Source organism: Antedon mediterranea, chromosome 1, assembly GCF_964355755.1.
Source record: "Antedon mediterranea chromosome 1, ecAntMedi1.1, whole genome shotgun sequence".
NCBI classification, from domain to species: Eukaryota; Metazoa; Echinodermata; class Crinoidea; order Comatulida; family Antedonidae; genus Antedon; species Antedon mediterranea.
In genome coordinates, this window is record NC_092670.1 from 8918029 (window position 1) to 8935152 (window position 17124).

General features: G+C 33.6%; 1 long non-coding RNA gene and 1 pseudogene across 3 annotated transcripts; both read right to left on the minus strand.

Annotated features, from left to right (window-relative positions):
* LOC140055417 (ATP-binding cassette sub-family C member 4-like) overlaps nt 1–17124 on the minus strand; it is a 49285-nt pseudogene that overhangs the window by 21287 nt on the left and 10874 nt on the right.
* Nucleotides 4163–8926, minus strand: LOC140055515 (uncharacterized). Of its 3 annotated transcripts, none has more exons than XR_011846672.1 (6): nt 8643–8926; nt 7787–7852; nt 7146–7225; nt 6500–6585; nt 5853–5933; nt 4163–5246 (listed from the first exon to the last, which is right to left on the minus strand). It is a non-coding gene; the product is annotated as an uncharacterized lncRNA (long non-coding RNA). The 3 variants fall into 3 exon arrangements; XR_011846671.1 differs by having other exon boundaries at nt 7142–7225; nt 8665–8925; XR_011846670.1 differs by having other exon boundaries at nt 7142–7225; nt 8643–8925.

Below are 17124 nucleotides of genomic sequence, written 5' to 3' on the forward strand. Positions count from 1 at the left end.
ATCAATGAAGTAAAAATGTGTTGGAAATGTATTGTCTTTCATAAGTGTAAATGTTTAGAAATGCAAATTATTAAAATCACGAATTTGTCTTGAAACTTTTATTTTTTGTTTGTTTTATAGACGTAAGAACCTATTGAACATATTTACCAAATTTCAAATGTTTCTGAATACGATACGTATTTTTTCGCGATGAATTAAGTATGTGATCGCTTCAAACTAGGGTTAGAGTTATATAACCTAAAACAGTGTCTATTCTTTATCATTGTGTTTAACTGTGTAACCAAATTGGTTCTGTAAAACAAGATGATAAACTATGTAACTTGTATTTATTATTATTACATTATATGTATCCTATAATGTAATATGAAAAATAAAATGTACATAGTTTATCATTGTGTTGTACTAAAACCAATTTGGTTAAAAGTTAAACACAGTGTTAAAGAATGAACTGTTAGGTTATTTAACCCTAACCCTAGTTTGAAGCGATCACATACTTAATTCATCGATAAAAATACGTATCGTCTTAAAAAACGTTTGAAATTTGGTACATGTTCAATATAGGTTCTTACATCTATAATGTAAAAGAAATATCATAATTTGTTTTATTTTGATTTCTGGGAATCATCAATGAAGTAAAAATGTGTTGGAAAATGTATGGTATTTCATAAGTGTACATTTTTAGAAATGCAAATTATTAAAATCACGAATTTTTTGTGAAATTTTTATTTTTTGTTTGTTTTATAGACGTAAGAACCTATTAAACATATCTAACAAATTTCAAAAGTTTCTAAATACGATACGTACTTTTTCGCGATGAATTTATTATGTCGCTTCAAACTAGGGTTAGGGTTATATAACCTAAAACAGTATCTATTCTTTATCACTGTGTTTAACTGTGTCACCAAATTGGTTCTGTAAAACAAGATGATAAACTATGTAACTTGTATTTATTATATTATTACATTATATGTATCCTATTCTTTTCATAACGTTTAGATAATAAGATATGTTTAATATAATATTTTGCTATGTAAATAATATCATATAATAAATGTTTCATTATCATTGTGTTTTACTGTAACCAAATTGGCTATAGTAAAACACAATACTAAATTTGTATGTAAATGTATCATATTATTATATGTTTCCTATTCTTAATTTGTGTTTTACTGTATCCAGCACAGTGCTAAATATCATTTATCATAGTTAAAATGTTTTACTCTAACCAAATTGGTTATAGTAAAACACAGTGATAAATTACTATGTAAATGTCATTTATCATATTATTAATGAAATGTTTCATATTCTTTATCATTGTGCTTTACTCTAATCAAATTGGTTATAGTAAAACACAGTGCTAAATTTATATGTGAATGTCATTTATCATGTTATTAAATGTTTCCCATTCTTTATCATTGTGTTTTACTCTAACCAAATTGGTTATAGTAAAACACAGTGCTAAATTGCTATGTAATGACATTTATCATATTATTAAATGTTTCCTATTCTATATCATTGTGCTTTACCATAACCAAATTGGTTATAGTAAAACATGGTGCTAAATTGCTATGTAAATAATCATTATTATTAAATGTTTCCTATTCTATATCATTGTGCTTTACCATAACCAAATTGGTTATAGTAACACACAGTGATAAATTGCTATGTAAATGTCATTTATCATATTATTAAATGTTTCCTATTCTTTATCATTATGTTTTACTTTAACCAAATTGGTTATAGTAAAACACAGTGCTAAATTGCTATGTAAATGTCATTTATCATATTATTAAATGTTTCCTATTCTATATCATTGTGCTTTACCATAACCAAATTGGTTATAGTAAAACACAGTGATAAATTGCTATGTAAATTTCATTTATCATATTATTAAATGTTTCCTATTCTATATCATTGTGTTTTACTATAACCAAATTGGTTATAGTAAAACACAGTGCTAAATTGCTATGTAAATAATCATTATTATTAAATATTTCCTATTCTTTATCATTGTGTTTTACTCTAACCAAATTGGTTATAGTAAAACACAGTGCTAAATTGCTATGTAAATGTCATATATCATATTATTAAATTCCTATTCTTTATCATTCTGCTTTACTTTAACCAAATTGGTTATAGTAAAACACAGTGCTAAATTGCTATGTAAATGTCATTTATCATATTATTAAGTGTTTCCTATTCTTTATCATTGTGTTTTACTTTAACCAAATTGGTTATAGTAAAACACAGTGCTAAATTGCTATGTAAATGTCATTTATCAAATTATTAAATGTTTCCTATTCTATATCATTGTGTTTTACTCTAACCAAATTGGTTATAGTAAAACACAGTGCTAAATTGCTATGTGAATGTCATATATCATATTATTAAATGTTTCCTATTCTTTATCATTGTGTTTTACTATAACCAAATTGGTTATAGTAAAACACAGTGCTAAATTGCTATGTAAATAATCATTATTATTAAATGTTTCCTATTCTTTATCATTGTGTTTTACTCTAACCAAATTGGTTATAGTAAAACACAGTGATAAATTGCTATGTAAATGTCATTTATCATATTATTAAATGTTTCCTATTCTATATCATTGTGTTTTACTATAACCAAATTGGTTATAGTAAAACACAGTGCTAAATTGCTATGTAAATAATCATTATTATTAAATATTTCCTATTCTTTATCATTGTGTTTTACTCTAACCAAATTGGTTATAGTAAAACACAGTGCTAAATTGCTAGGTAAATGTCATATATCATATTATTAAATTCCTATTCTTTATCATTCTGCTTTACTTTAACCAAATTGGTTATAGTAAAACACAGTGCTAAATTGCTATGTAAATGTCATTTATCATATTATTAAATATTTCCTATTCTTTATCATTGTGTTTTACTCTAACCAAATTGGTTATAGTAAAACACAGTGCTAAATTGCTATGTAAATGTCATATATCATATTATTAAATTCCTATTCTTTATCATTCTGCTTTACTTTAACCAAATTGGTTATAGTAAAACACAGTGCTAAATTGCTATGTAAATGACATTTATCATATTATTAAATGTTTCCTATTCTTTATCATTGTGTTTTACTCTAACCAAATTGGTTATTGTAAAACACAGTATATTTTACCTCAACAACATCGCCGCAAAATTGTTTATACGTTTATTTTGATTGGCTAACTAAAGTACGGTCTAATGAATATTGATATCAGAAGATTCCCTAGCTTAGTGAAAAAGTTTTATTACCAAAAATATGCTGATTACGTCACTACCGGAAGTTGTAGTCTAGCATGATGCAGACGCAATTGATTATGTACGTTTGTTAAACATATAAAAAGCTGTAAATTACCACAAAACGACAATAGGAAAGAATTCAAAGAAATGCCCTACGTGTTCAAAATCATTGTTTTAATATAGTCTGTATGTATAACTAACAATTGACCTTGTGGAAGAGCGTATAAATTTAATTTAAAGTAAAACATGATTTACTCGCCAATTTGGTATTGGATATATAGCTCTGTGGATGGAACAATGTAAAATTAAAATTGTAATGATAATAGTATAATCATGCAAGTACGAAGAAATAAATACTGGCAAATAAATTTTAATTTAAAAATCATGATAAGTTTGTTTGTTTCGTTTTCTTTCTGTTTTTATACTTGTACTATTATTGTTGCTCTTTTGGCGCTCCATAAAAACAAAAACATTGAGCATGGCAGCTGTTTCAACCAATGTAAAATAAATAGAAAAAGTCAAGCGCCCTCAATATTGTCAGACGGCGATATGTGCCTGAGCGTGACGCCGCGCGAGTGGTTGAATCTCGTTCAACTTTCGCGACATTTGCAACTTTTATAACTACACTTTAAATTAATTTAATCAATTTCGTCATAAATATTATAAAACCATTTTTATACTATTTGTTAGAAAATAAGATTCTTAATTACCGATTTTTTGGAAATAGTAAGTAATTAAGCATAACAACAAGTTTACGAAATTATTTACACCCGGAAGTTTTAAAAATTAACATCGATCGGCCTAGCAAATGTAAACAATGGAAAGTTTGAAAAAATGCTTGTCAAATTGTACACTTTTTGTTTTTATTCGTAATTTTCATAAATACTTGGAAAATCTAGGTAAAAGTTTGATTATATATGCTTACATGAGACATTGAATTGTTAGGAGGTGACGGTGAAAATCTCAAGAAATTTTCATTTAAAAACTCGACTGTTTTGTTAAATGCGAAACAGCGTATTTGGCGAGAGGTCGATGAACGCGGCTGATAACCGCTCGCTAGGCTGTACGCAACTAGGCCTAGGTTGTAGCTAGGCCTAGTTGGTACGTATAAGTAGTGTAATCATACTATACATCATTTTAATTTACAATAGAATAAATAATAAGCTTAATTATTATCATTGTATTTATTTCAACTGAATATAATTCATCATAAATGTAAAAATTTAGTAAAACTACTAACTACCAGGCCTAGCTAGGCCCTTAAAATTAAAGCCTATACAAAAATACTCAAACTACTGTATGATAAATATAATATAACATTAAAGGTTGGTAAAATTAAAATTTCTTTTCTTTTTTGTAGGCAACACAGTTTCACGAAAAGGCTTTACGTTCTACTTGCTTCTGTTGTGGAACAAAATTTTAAGAAAAGGATAAAAAATACAACTTAAAAAATATGAAAACCATCACAAATTTGCACTAAATCTAACAAATGTAAAATTACAACCTATATACATTTATACAACCTGCCATTCGCGAATTTTCAATGGATACTGTATACTACCACGCTAACATTTAAATTAACAGGGCATGGACCAAATTGCTTGGCATGCTACACTTCAACAACAACTATGACCTGGGCCAAAACTACATTCACAAGTGAAAGAACACACTGGCGTTTAAGGGAACAGTTTTTTGTCTGGTACAGCTGCTCCATAATCTGCTTTTCTTCTTTATATCTTCACTCTTTTTGAAAGTTTATACTAACAAATTTAATTAAATGAACATACCTCATAATCAAATAACTGTTTTCTCATCCTAATTTATATACATAGTTTAAAAAGCGCCAATTTTCAATTAAGATTACATCATACATTGTATATTTCTATTCAACAAAATTGTCAGAACTTTCTATTATTTAAATGTCTAAGATAGTCAGATCTTGGGTCCATTCTACAGTCACCACAGATTGACTTTTTCATCACAAAATTTCTGAAATTATAAAATGTATTAATGTGTAAATTAAGTATTTTTTAATTCCATAAAAATATCATACAAGTATTTTTAGCAGAATACAGGCATATTGCACCAGGTGTAATACAGCCTAAGCTACATATGCTTGAGCACCATGCTATTGCATTCATGAGAGAATGGAAGGGGGTCTCAGAGCAAGGCGGGGAGCTAATACATGCCAAACTCAACCGTCACAAAACAGCAGTGTGGATTAGAGTCAAACTTAGACTCATCTGATTTTCACATCTCCAATGATACAAAATGAAATAATAAAACCCAACAAATGCAAGAAAGCCAACAAAGAATGATTCATTAACATTAATGATCATAAAATATTGTACATTTTTAAATGTTAAAGGAATATTGCATTGTATTGATTTCCTTTTAACAATGCCTAATGATAATGAATATGTAAAAGTAATACTATAGTATGTCTATATTTCAATTACTAACTAATTACTATTGATTGATAGTACTACTGCTGTACTGTACATGTGTTAGTGATTGATTGTTAAAGTTACAAATTCATAGCATGGTAAACACAATTTAAAATTTACTAGTTCTTGAACAGTAAAATAAACTTACCTATATAGATGGTAGGTATAGGTATTGGTCCAAATCTGTTTAAAATGTTTTAGCCATTTTGGGTTGCCACTATATATGTACCTAAAAAATAGTAATAGTAATAGTATAACATTATAATAAGAATTAATTAAAATTAACTTATTAAATTTACTATGGTTGCATACATACTAATTTGAATATGCAGTGATGAGCAAAAACAAATGTTAAAATTCATTATTTATAATAATTGTAATTATTACATACAGGGTAGGCATATATGCCTTATGTCATTGCATAGGGTATATATAACCAGGTATCCTCATAATAAACATTATTTGTAATAAATACTGTAAATATATTAAAAATAAAAATTAATAATAATTAAATAATAATATATAGGCATAGAGCCTCTAGGCCTAATTAGGTAGCCTACTAATACCTAGCCTATTGCTCTAGGCTAGGCTAAATAAGCTGGAAAGCTGCTTCTCTGTAGGCTGCTAGTGCAAGAGAGCACAGGTCTAGCTAGTATATTAAAATAAAAATAGGGCCTATAATATAGGCCTAGCCTACCCAGCCAGTGGTAGTGATTGGTTGTTAATATTGAAAATTAATAGCATGGTAAACACAATTTAAAATTTACTAGTTCTTGAACAGTAAAATAAACTTACCTATAATATAGATGGTAGGTATAGGTATAGGTATTGGTCAAAATCTGTTTAAAATGATTTTTCCACTTCGGGTTGCCGCTATGTACCTAAAAAATAGTAAAACATTACTATAAGAATTAATTAAAATTAGCTTATTAAATTTAATATGGTTGCATACATACTAATTTGAATATGCAGTGATAAGCAAAAACGAATGTTTAAATTTATTATTTATAATATTGTAATTGTAATTATTACATACAGGGTAGGCATATATGCCTTATGTCATTGCATAGGGTATATATAACCAGGTATTCTCATAAGAAACATTATTTAAATAAAATACTGTAAATATATTAAAACTAAAAATAATAATAATTAAATAATAATATATAGGCATAGAGCCTAGACCTAATTAGGTAGTCTACTTATACCTAGCCTATTGCTCTAGGCTAGGCTAAATAAGCTGGAAAGCTGCTTCTCTGTAGGCTGCTAGTGTTAGAGAGCACAGGTCTAGCTAGTATATTAAAATAAAAATAGGGCCTATAATATAGGCCTAGCCTACCCAGCCAGTGGTAGTGATTGATTGTTAATATTGAAAATTAATAGCATGGTAAACACAATTTAAAATTTACTAGTTCTTGAGCAATAAAATAAACTTACCTACTGTATATAGATGGTAGGCTGCTAGGTATTGGTCCAAATCTGTTTAAAATGTTTTTGCCACTTTGGGTTGCCGCTATGTACCTAAAAAATAGTAAAACATTATTATAAGAATTACTTAAAATTAGCTTATTAAATTTAATATGGTTGCATACATACTAATTTGAATATGCAGTGATGAGCAAAAACGAATGTTAAAATTCATTATTTATAATAATTGTAATTATTACATACAGGGTAGGCATATATGCCTTATGTCATTGCATAGGGTATATATAACCAGGTATTCTCATAAGAAACATTATTTAAATAAATACTGTAAATATATTAAACAAAAATTAATAATAATTAAATAATAATAGGCCTATATAGGCGTAGAGCCTAGCCTAATTAGGTAGCCTACTTATACCTAGCCTAATTGCTCTAGGCTAGGCTAAATAAGCTGGAAAGCTGCTTCTCTGTAGGCTGCTGCTAGTGATAGAGAGCACAGGTCTAGCTAGTATATTAAAATAAAAATAGGGCCTATGATATAGTATAGGCCTAGCCTACCCAGCCAGTGGTAGTGATTGATTGTTAATATTACAAATTAATAGCATGGTACACAATTTAATATTTGCTACTTCTTGAACAGCAAAATAATCTTACCTATATAGATGGTAGGTATGGTCCAAATCTGCTTAGCCACTTCAGGTTACTGCTCTATATATGTATCTACAATAGTATAACATTAATAATTATTATAACAATTTTATAAAATTAACTTAACTTATTAAATTTAATATGATTGCATACTAATTTGAATATGCAGTGATGAGCAAAACCGAATGTTAATATGATGCTTGTCATTATTTATATTGTAATTATTACATACATATAGGCCTATAATATTCCCTATTGCATACATGTTACATAGTAGGGTATATATAATCCTCATAATATTAAATTTACAGTTTTTGTAATGAATACTGTAAATTTAATAAAACTAAAATTAATTATAATGATTAAATAATATTAAAAATATATAGGCCTAGGCGTAGATCCTGGGCCTAATTTTAATTAGGTAGCCTACTAATACCTATTAGGCTAGTAGGCTAGCCTACTCAAGGCCAGGCTAACTAAGCCGGAAAGCTGCTTCTCTGTAGTAGGCTGCTAGAGAACACAGGTCTAGCAAGGGCCTAGGCCTAGTATTAAAATAAAAATAGGGCCTATAATATTGGTATATGCCTACCCTACCCAGCCAGGCCTAAATAATTAAAATAATGTAACATTTCCAAACTCATTTGGGTCAGCTGTCACATGAAAGGCAGTGTTGCAACTAGAGTAGACATAAGCCTAAGCCTAAAAATGACACAATTTGAAACGGCCATAGCTCAAAAATTCAACCATCACCTCTCGACCATTACTATGTTATAACATTCACAGATAACTAAATTATCATGCAGTACCAAAGAATTAGAGTGAAAATTACATTTTTTAAAGATACGGACAAACAAACATGTACCTAATTTGGAAATGTCACTCACGTGCGTCAATTGGTCTATGCTTGTAATTTATGGTCCACCCTTCCATTAATTTTCAGCGTTACATTCCTTCTTAAAAACAAAACGACAACGTACTTGTTTCATCCAGGGACTCTTTAATGAATATTCATATTTTTAGCGACCCTTTATTTTTTTATCTCATTCTCATTGGCTGTTTAAAACATGTCTTTAAATGACGTTTGACTCCACTCTGCACACGTGGATTTGTAAGTAATTGTTTATGTATTGTTACTCCAGCGATACGACTTGTAACGTTGAGGGCGCATGACTTATAAAGAGATTGCTAGTCTCTTGGTTTAGTTCCTTAACTACGATAAAAGACTACAACGTAAAATACTCACCATTATAATAGTCTTTGTATGATAATAATGAGTGAGTAGTAATAATATAGGTTTAGTTTCCGTCGTCGACTTCTCAAGTGTCCCTAACGTACTTGACGTTCCAAGATACACACGGCGGAGCGCGTCCAGGTGTTTAGAGCGACGCGCTCCGCTTAAGCATCTGTGTAGCGGCACTACATTCCTCCTTGTTTTATTTCTTTTGTCTTCCCTCTTGTTCTTCTACACACGTACTTGCTCTTTCTTTCTTTTCTTCCACTTCATTTTTCTTCTTTTTTTTTTCTTTTTTTTAAACACAACAATAACACAACATACATACATAGAATTCCAGAAAAAGAAACTACCAAGAACCCGATAAGAATTTTGTTTAAAAAAATGAACTAATTGGAATTAATTTTAAAATTACTTTAAATAAATTTTCATTAATTTGGTCTTGGATTTTTTTTTTGTTTTTTTTTTTTTAACCTATTCATAGGCAAACTGGGCGTGGAAGTGGAGGTTTTCCAAGAATCCCTCCAACATCCTAACCGCCGCTGCCCTCAGCTGGCCACTTCCCGGCTGAGCCAAACGCTCCACCACCTCCCGATTGGCATTGAATGCCGATCGCAGAGCAACTCTGTCGGCCCGCCTTAACTGGCATAACAGTGGCGTGGGTGAATGGATGTTGTTTTCCACGTTCGGTTGCCACCGTGCTTGGCGTGATGATGGTCCGGTCCGTTGACGTAGTGGTCCAGCTGGCTTGGGAAATCGACGGCGTCTGGGCTCCGCCGAGGTAGGCCTACCATACCTCTGGCACAGCTCCACAAATGCCCCCTTATTATCCCTAGTGGCTCTCGCCACCAGGAAAAGGAGACACCGAGTGTGGAGCAGACCCAGCGGTGACACTAACGGCGATAGAGTGTTCAACTCGGGCATCTCGAGCCCCGCCGCCTCGCCCATCGACTCCATCATCTTCCTTAGAGATTTGGTGAAGAAGAATAATCCAGGCTGGATTCTCCCCTCGGCGTTGAAAAGTGCTACCGCCTTGGTGACACTCCCGCCGCACTCCGGAACGAGTTTCACTAACTCCTGGATGAAACTCCAGCGCCGAGATGAGGTGGTCGACGATACCTCCGGCGATGTTTCCGTCATGAATGGCGGTATGTGGTGCGCCAGGTGTTGTTTTGGGTTTTCGGGCACCCGGCCACATCCTGCCACTGGACACAGGAATGCCCGACGTGACCGTTTACCCGATTCCATCTGACCGCCTTCAGGATGAGGTCTTTTGTTGTCTTTCGACCGTTTGTCGGCCTTTCTCTGAGATTTAACTTTTGGTACCGCCCCAGCACTAGGTGGAACAGCACTGGTCGCCGTACCAACGAGACGGACGTCTCGGCACGCAAAGTCCGACTCCTTACTTCCTGGAGTTCGCCATACCTTCACGGCTGGCGCGGCGGGAAGCAACTCTTTACGAAAAATGGAGGGGGACTTTGGCCTCTCCGGCGATCCTGCCAAGACCTCTGGCGTCTCTCTGCCCTCAACTACTGGCGGATCTGGGTCCCCGACCTCCATCGCCACATCATCTTCTTCCAATCCAGTAGGTGAAGGTGGAGACTTTCGTTTCGCAGCTGGTTTGCCCAACGGCGGGAAGTCTTCCACCTGCAGCAGGAACAATTCCTCCTCCACCGTTACTCGATCGGAAGTAGTGCAGTTATCCATCTGTAAAACATTAAGAGGCAAAACACAAGTTTAGTACAAGATAGTATTTCTACCCCTCGATTACAAATTGTTGGGACGAAAACTCTGGCGCCTGTAACAAATAGTGATCATCGTTTCCGCCAGAGGAGTTCCAACATCTCTTCAGAGCTAGTTACCGAGTTATTTGTGATGTCACTGCCGTGAAGAATGTACAACGTAAGTAGTACATGGCTGCTTTCCCCTTCTTACCTAAGTGAAAAGCCTCCTTCTTCTCCGCCAGGTTCCATCCACTAATTCGGGCATACCCCTCAAATCTATCCCAGAAAATGTACCAGTCATTTTGACCGAAAAATTCCAGGTTTCTCTGAGGGCGGAAAAGTAGTCTTTTCCGACGCTCACCTCGCCATTCTTCATTATGACCGTATCAACCACGCAAGTGGTCCCTATCCACATAATGAACTCAGCGCGGATCACGTCCGAAACTTCCGCCATTACTCTCTCTTCGGACGTACTCGTTCGTATTGTCCTCATTACCGCGATCTCGATCATTGTAATCGAAACCTCGACAATCAGTCCGAACTTGACCGACATCGTCCGAGTAGCGTTTATAGCGATTACCGTCGATGTACCCCTGTGGCGACATTCCCATTCTACGACCTCGATTAGGATACCGTCGTTCGGACTCTCGATCTGTTGCGTCCCCCTTGACGATTTATTGATCGCCAAGGAACTCGACCGCGTTCCATAGGCACAAACCTATTGGACTCGCCGCCAGCTCGTTCATCGAAACGCATGTTGTCATCGCCCGGATAATGAGAGTCGCGATTTCAGATATCCCCATTAGGAGTACCGTAGTTGGAACAGGAATTAAACCACCTATCCGTGGTTACATTCGACACAGAGTTAACGTCAGGAATAACTGCTCCTCCTTCCCGTTAAAACTAATCGACGCATTCTTTGAAGTCACCTGATTATTAGGATTAACTTCAAGATCAGACCCTTCAAAGACCTCGTCAGTACTATTAGTCCAGTCAAAAATCACCCTCACCATGGTATAAGAACGTACCCTAATAAAATTTCATCCGTAGGTTCTATGTATATAGGTAATAACATTTCTTGATGTTGCGTCTTGCAAAACTTGGGATTTTACGAGAAAATTAGACTTTTATACCCAATTTATAACCGCCTCATGTCGTATTATTGTGTACAGCGAATTCGACGAAGCGTGACTAAAATTACGAGACGCCATTAACGCCCGTTGAAAAATGCATTAACAAAGCTAAAAACCTACAAAATTAATAGTTTATACAATAATTTAAATATAGTTTACAATAAATTGTATAATAAAATACATAACATATAAAGAAAACCCAAGTATAATCTCAAATATTTACAGATATGTGTTAAAAAATGTACAAATCAAAATGGCCTTCCATAAAATAAAGTGCGCCCTCACTCGTCATACTTTTATCGGACTTGTATGGATGGTTATACAAGGCATTAATATAATATGAAACACGATGCGGTTTGTTAGTTATTGCCTCTGCAAGAGGCAGAATATTATATTTTCACAAATATATTTCTAATTTTTATCATGGAAAAAAAGAATTGTATAATATTTAAACACATTACAACCTCCAGTATACCATCGTCATGATGGATTAAGTGTATATTTATATATCTGCTGAAGCGTAATGATCTACTAGTTTTGCTGGTTTTATTTTTAGACATTCTTTTTTTTTTCACAGCATTACTTGCGTGGATATCACAATGCATTGCATATTTTGAACTATCATTCGCGATTATGATCTTAATTAGAGTAAGAACCAATCATTTAAGGATAATCCATTTCGTGTAGGCCTATACGAAAGATACTAGGCCCTACCTCAAGTAGCCCTACTTTCACTTTCCAACAATTATTAAGAGCGTATCAAAGGGGCTGGTTGGCATTCGTCTGAATCAACATTTATCATTTTTCCCTTTCACCCGCCGATGCCCCCACTGCCAATGGGGAGGAGGAGCCAGTTTGATCCTCTCTGAATCCGTCTGGCCTTCACATCGTACCGATGTGTGAAGTTTGAGCCAATAAACGTCATTCATGACGATTCTTAAGTTCGAAGTCGTCTTCCAGAATTCAAAGGATTCTAAATTTAAAGTATTTTCCCGTTTTTCCACCGTTCACATTTCACGGCCTGAAAGTTCTCGCTTGGGACAAAAAAGTAAAGTCCAGAACAAAAGTTTTATATGCATTTATTTCAAATATTGTTATCCGCCGAGTCCGACGCATTTTAATGCATTTAAATAAAATTTAAAAAGCTTGGGAGAACACAGTAGTTTAATTTGTTGGCTTATTCAAATGCTTATAAATGACGTTTTAAACCTAAAAGATGTAGGCTATTTTTCCCAAAAGTGAAGATGAACATTAATTAATTAATTAAATGTAAAAGAATAACACAGTTATCCGTCAGAAGTCTTCGAACAGAAAGAATCTTCGGTGGCAGGATTACATTTTCTAAAACACGAAATTGTCTCACACATCATACGATATGGATGCCAATAAACAATTCAAAGAAAATTAAACAAAACTAACAATCACAAGGATTCTTTGTTGCGGATAACCAATGAGAAAATATTTCAGAGTACTTTATTAATTTAAATCTTTATTATATCGTATACGCGAAATGGACTGTCATTTAAAAATGATTCTTACTCAAATTAATATTGACTATAATCGCGAATAAACAAATGCATTGTGATATCCACGCAAGTAATGCTGTGAAAAAAAGAATGTCCAGAATATAACCAGATAACTAGAAGATCATTACGCTATAGCATATACAATACGGCGCTTCACTTAATCCATCATGATGGTAGACTGGAGGTTGTAATGTGTTTAAATATATACAATTCTTTTTTTCCATGATAAAAACTAGAAATATATTTGTGAAAATATAATATTCTGCCTCTTGCAGAGGCAATAACTAACAAACCGCATCGGGTTTCGTATTATTAATGCCTTGTATAACCATCCATACAAGTCCGATAAAAGTATGACGAGTGAGGGCGCACTTTATTTTATGGAAGGCCATTTTGATTTGTACATTTTTAAACACATATCTGTAAATATTTGAGATTATACTTGAGTTTTCTTTATATGTTATGTATTTTATTATACAATTTATTGTAAACTATATTTAAATTATTGTATAAACTATTAATTTTGTAGGTTTTTAGCTTTGTTAATGCATTTTTCAACGGGCGCAAACGGCGTCTCGTAATTTCAGTCACGCTTCGTCGCATTCACTGTACACAATAATACGACATGAGGTAGTTATAAATTGGGTATAAAAGTCAAATTTTCTCGTAAAATCCCAAGTTTTGCAAGACGCAACATCAAGAAATGTTATTACCTATATACATAGAACCTACGGATGAAATTTTATTAGGGTACGTTCTTATACCATGGTGAGGGTGATTTTTGACTGGACTATATCCTTTTATGATTTTCGCCGATGTCGGCGCGGGTGTCACGAAAGCTCAGACCACGAAAGCTCAGACCCCCTAAGACCTAAGATCACGAAAGCTAAGACCCAACACCTAAGATTACAAATATTTATCTTTCGCACCTGCCTTGTATTTTAACTCCCAACATTTATTCTGAATACCACACCTTAGAATTGGCACTTTCATGAAAAAGAATCACATAAAAAGTAACAAATACATTTTTAAATTGATGATTTTACAGACGTTTTTCTCGCACACAAAATGACTAGCCTACAGTACTACAGTAGGCCTACCCCATGTTCAATGTTTTTGTTTCTATGGAACGTCAAAAGAGCAAAAATTATATAGAGGGCTGAAAACTCTGTGGAGTCCATCTACAGTGTGGATGGAACAATGTAAAATTAAAATTGTAATGATAATAGTATAATCATGTAAGTACGAAGAAATAAATACTGGCAAATAAATTTTAATTTAAAAATCATGATAAGTTTTTTTGTTTCGTTTTCTTTCTGTTTTTATGCTTGTACTATTATTGTTGCTCTTTTGGCGCTCCATGGAAACAAAAACATTGAGCATGGTGGGAGCTCGAGGAGTTACATTACAGTATACAAAGAAACACATATGTAAAATCATCAATTTAAAGGATTTATTTATTTGTTATTATGTGTTTCTCCTTCTGAAAGTACTTATAAGTCCTAATTTTAAAGTGTGGTGTTCAGGATAAAGTTAGTCAACAAATTTGGAGTCAAAATACAAGAAAGGCAGGTGCGTAAGAAAAACATCCTCTGAACCAACACAATGGAGTAAATATATACCAACAAACAACCCGTCAAGTTTGTTTGTTGTAAAGAAAAAATATACATTTACTCAACGGGCGAAAATAATGTGAGTTTATCTATGTTTTGCGGTAGTATTAAATTATATTTATGGTAATAAATGAAACCTACTGTGTTTAAAATTATGTATGGATTAACAAGTATTGTTTTTAATCTGTAGTATATCTTAGTATTTGTAATCTTAGGTGTTGGGTCTTAGCTTAGGTGATCTTAGGTCTTAGGGGGTCTGAGCTTTCGTGGTCTGAGCTTTCGTGACACCCATGTCGGCGCATTATTATTTTTTTTTTTAACAGAGCCGGTGCTTTCTTCGTTATAAGCAAACACCGAATAAAGCACGTAGTTGATGCCATATAGCTATCTAGATCCGCAACTCATGTTACGTCTCCCGATCGCGTGCAAGAACTCGTTCCGACCTCGAATCATTGCCCTCAGTCTTCTTACATTGAGCGAACTAGTTTACCATAAAACTCGCCCTTCTTCTAGTATACTCGTTCAGAATTACCGAGTTATACTGTGACTGAACTAAATTTACCGTTGGAATCTTTCGATTGAATTAGTCACCAATGAATACAGTAGACACATTTAGAAAGAACACACAGAACAATATCACAATGTAAGCTAATAATAAATTCTTTATAATCTCAAATAAATGTCCACTTCATTGATTCCTAAAACAACTACAACCCAACAGTAAATAACTGCGTAATAATAGAATTCTGAGCATTGCCAGAGCGTACCGGCGTGCGTATAACTAAAACTCACATCCACATCCTAAAAATAGTATTCTAAAAATAGGATGTTTCCGTAAAGTAAATAGCCAATCAGAACTATTAGTACATAGAATTCTTTCATTGCTCAACCAATCAGAGTACGCACGTAACCGCGTCATCATCGCTTGCATTTTCATTCCCTGGATAGTGCACAGCTCGCGCTGCACGACCCTCTCAGGTAGCGACTATGCGAATGCAATGATATGATTGGTTGCTGTAGCCTAGCCAATCGTATGATGTCCAAGAACTGCGCGGCAGTTTGTTCGAATGGAATAAGACCTGGATGAGATCTGAAACAATATCGAAAAACTATCGCCCAAGACTCGGAGGATCTAGGCCTAATACAATTGACCAGTATACCTTAAATACATTTTCAACCATCTTCCCTCTAATGAAATTTTTTTTTTTTTCAAAAAAGGCAAAGGTTTAATTTATTTTTGCGGTTCATGATAAACTAATAAAATAAATAAATAAATTCTTCCAACACTGCCGACTTCCAGTGAAGGAACGACGTAAACAACTGGCCCACTAATATGATAACTAATACTTCCTAGCCTAACCTAATCGTATATTTTCCGAAATCGGACATGAAACACGGGCCATGTCGTTTCGTTCTGGAATCACGAGTCCAGCGGGTTAACATACAAAACCCATTCACGTCACGAGCGTGAACATTCATGTCACGAGCATGAAATTCATGTCACGAGCATGAATAATAATATTCTTATACTACAGTTTCATCTAGTATAGGCCAATCGTTCATTCGTCGAATATTAAATATAAAAAATAAAAATAATAAATCCTAATCTACTATTCATCCCCAACTCTCGGAGAGAACATGAACTTATAAGAAACATTCACGTTCTTATCCTCGAGACGGTGATGAATTGGCGAGGGCCGATACATTGAATGTAAATAAATAAACAACGCACGTCCAGATTCGCGTATTTTCGGCGTCATATTTCGCCAGAAAAATATCGCGTTTCATTTTAATTAATCCTCGTCGCCAATAAAGAGATTGCTAGTCTCTTGGTTTAGTTCCTTAACTACGATAAAAGACTACAACGTAAAATACTCACCATTATAATAGTCTTTGTATGATAATAATGAGTGAGTAGTAATAATATAGGTTTAGTTTCCGTCGTCGACTTCTCAAGTGTCCCTAAAGCCCGGCGCACACTAGAGCTTTCGGCTGAGCCAACTGGCACGAGTAACACTTGGCTCACTAAAAAATTTGCCGCAAACTATGTTCGCGTTCTATCGGACGCACACTAAACGCCTTGAGTACGCGATTTTCTGATTGGATAATTACTTACT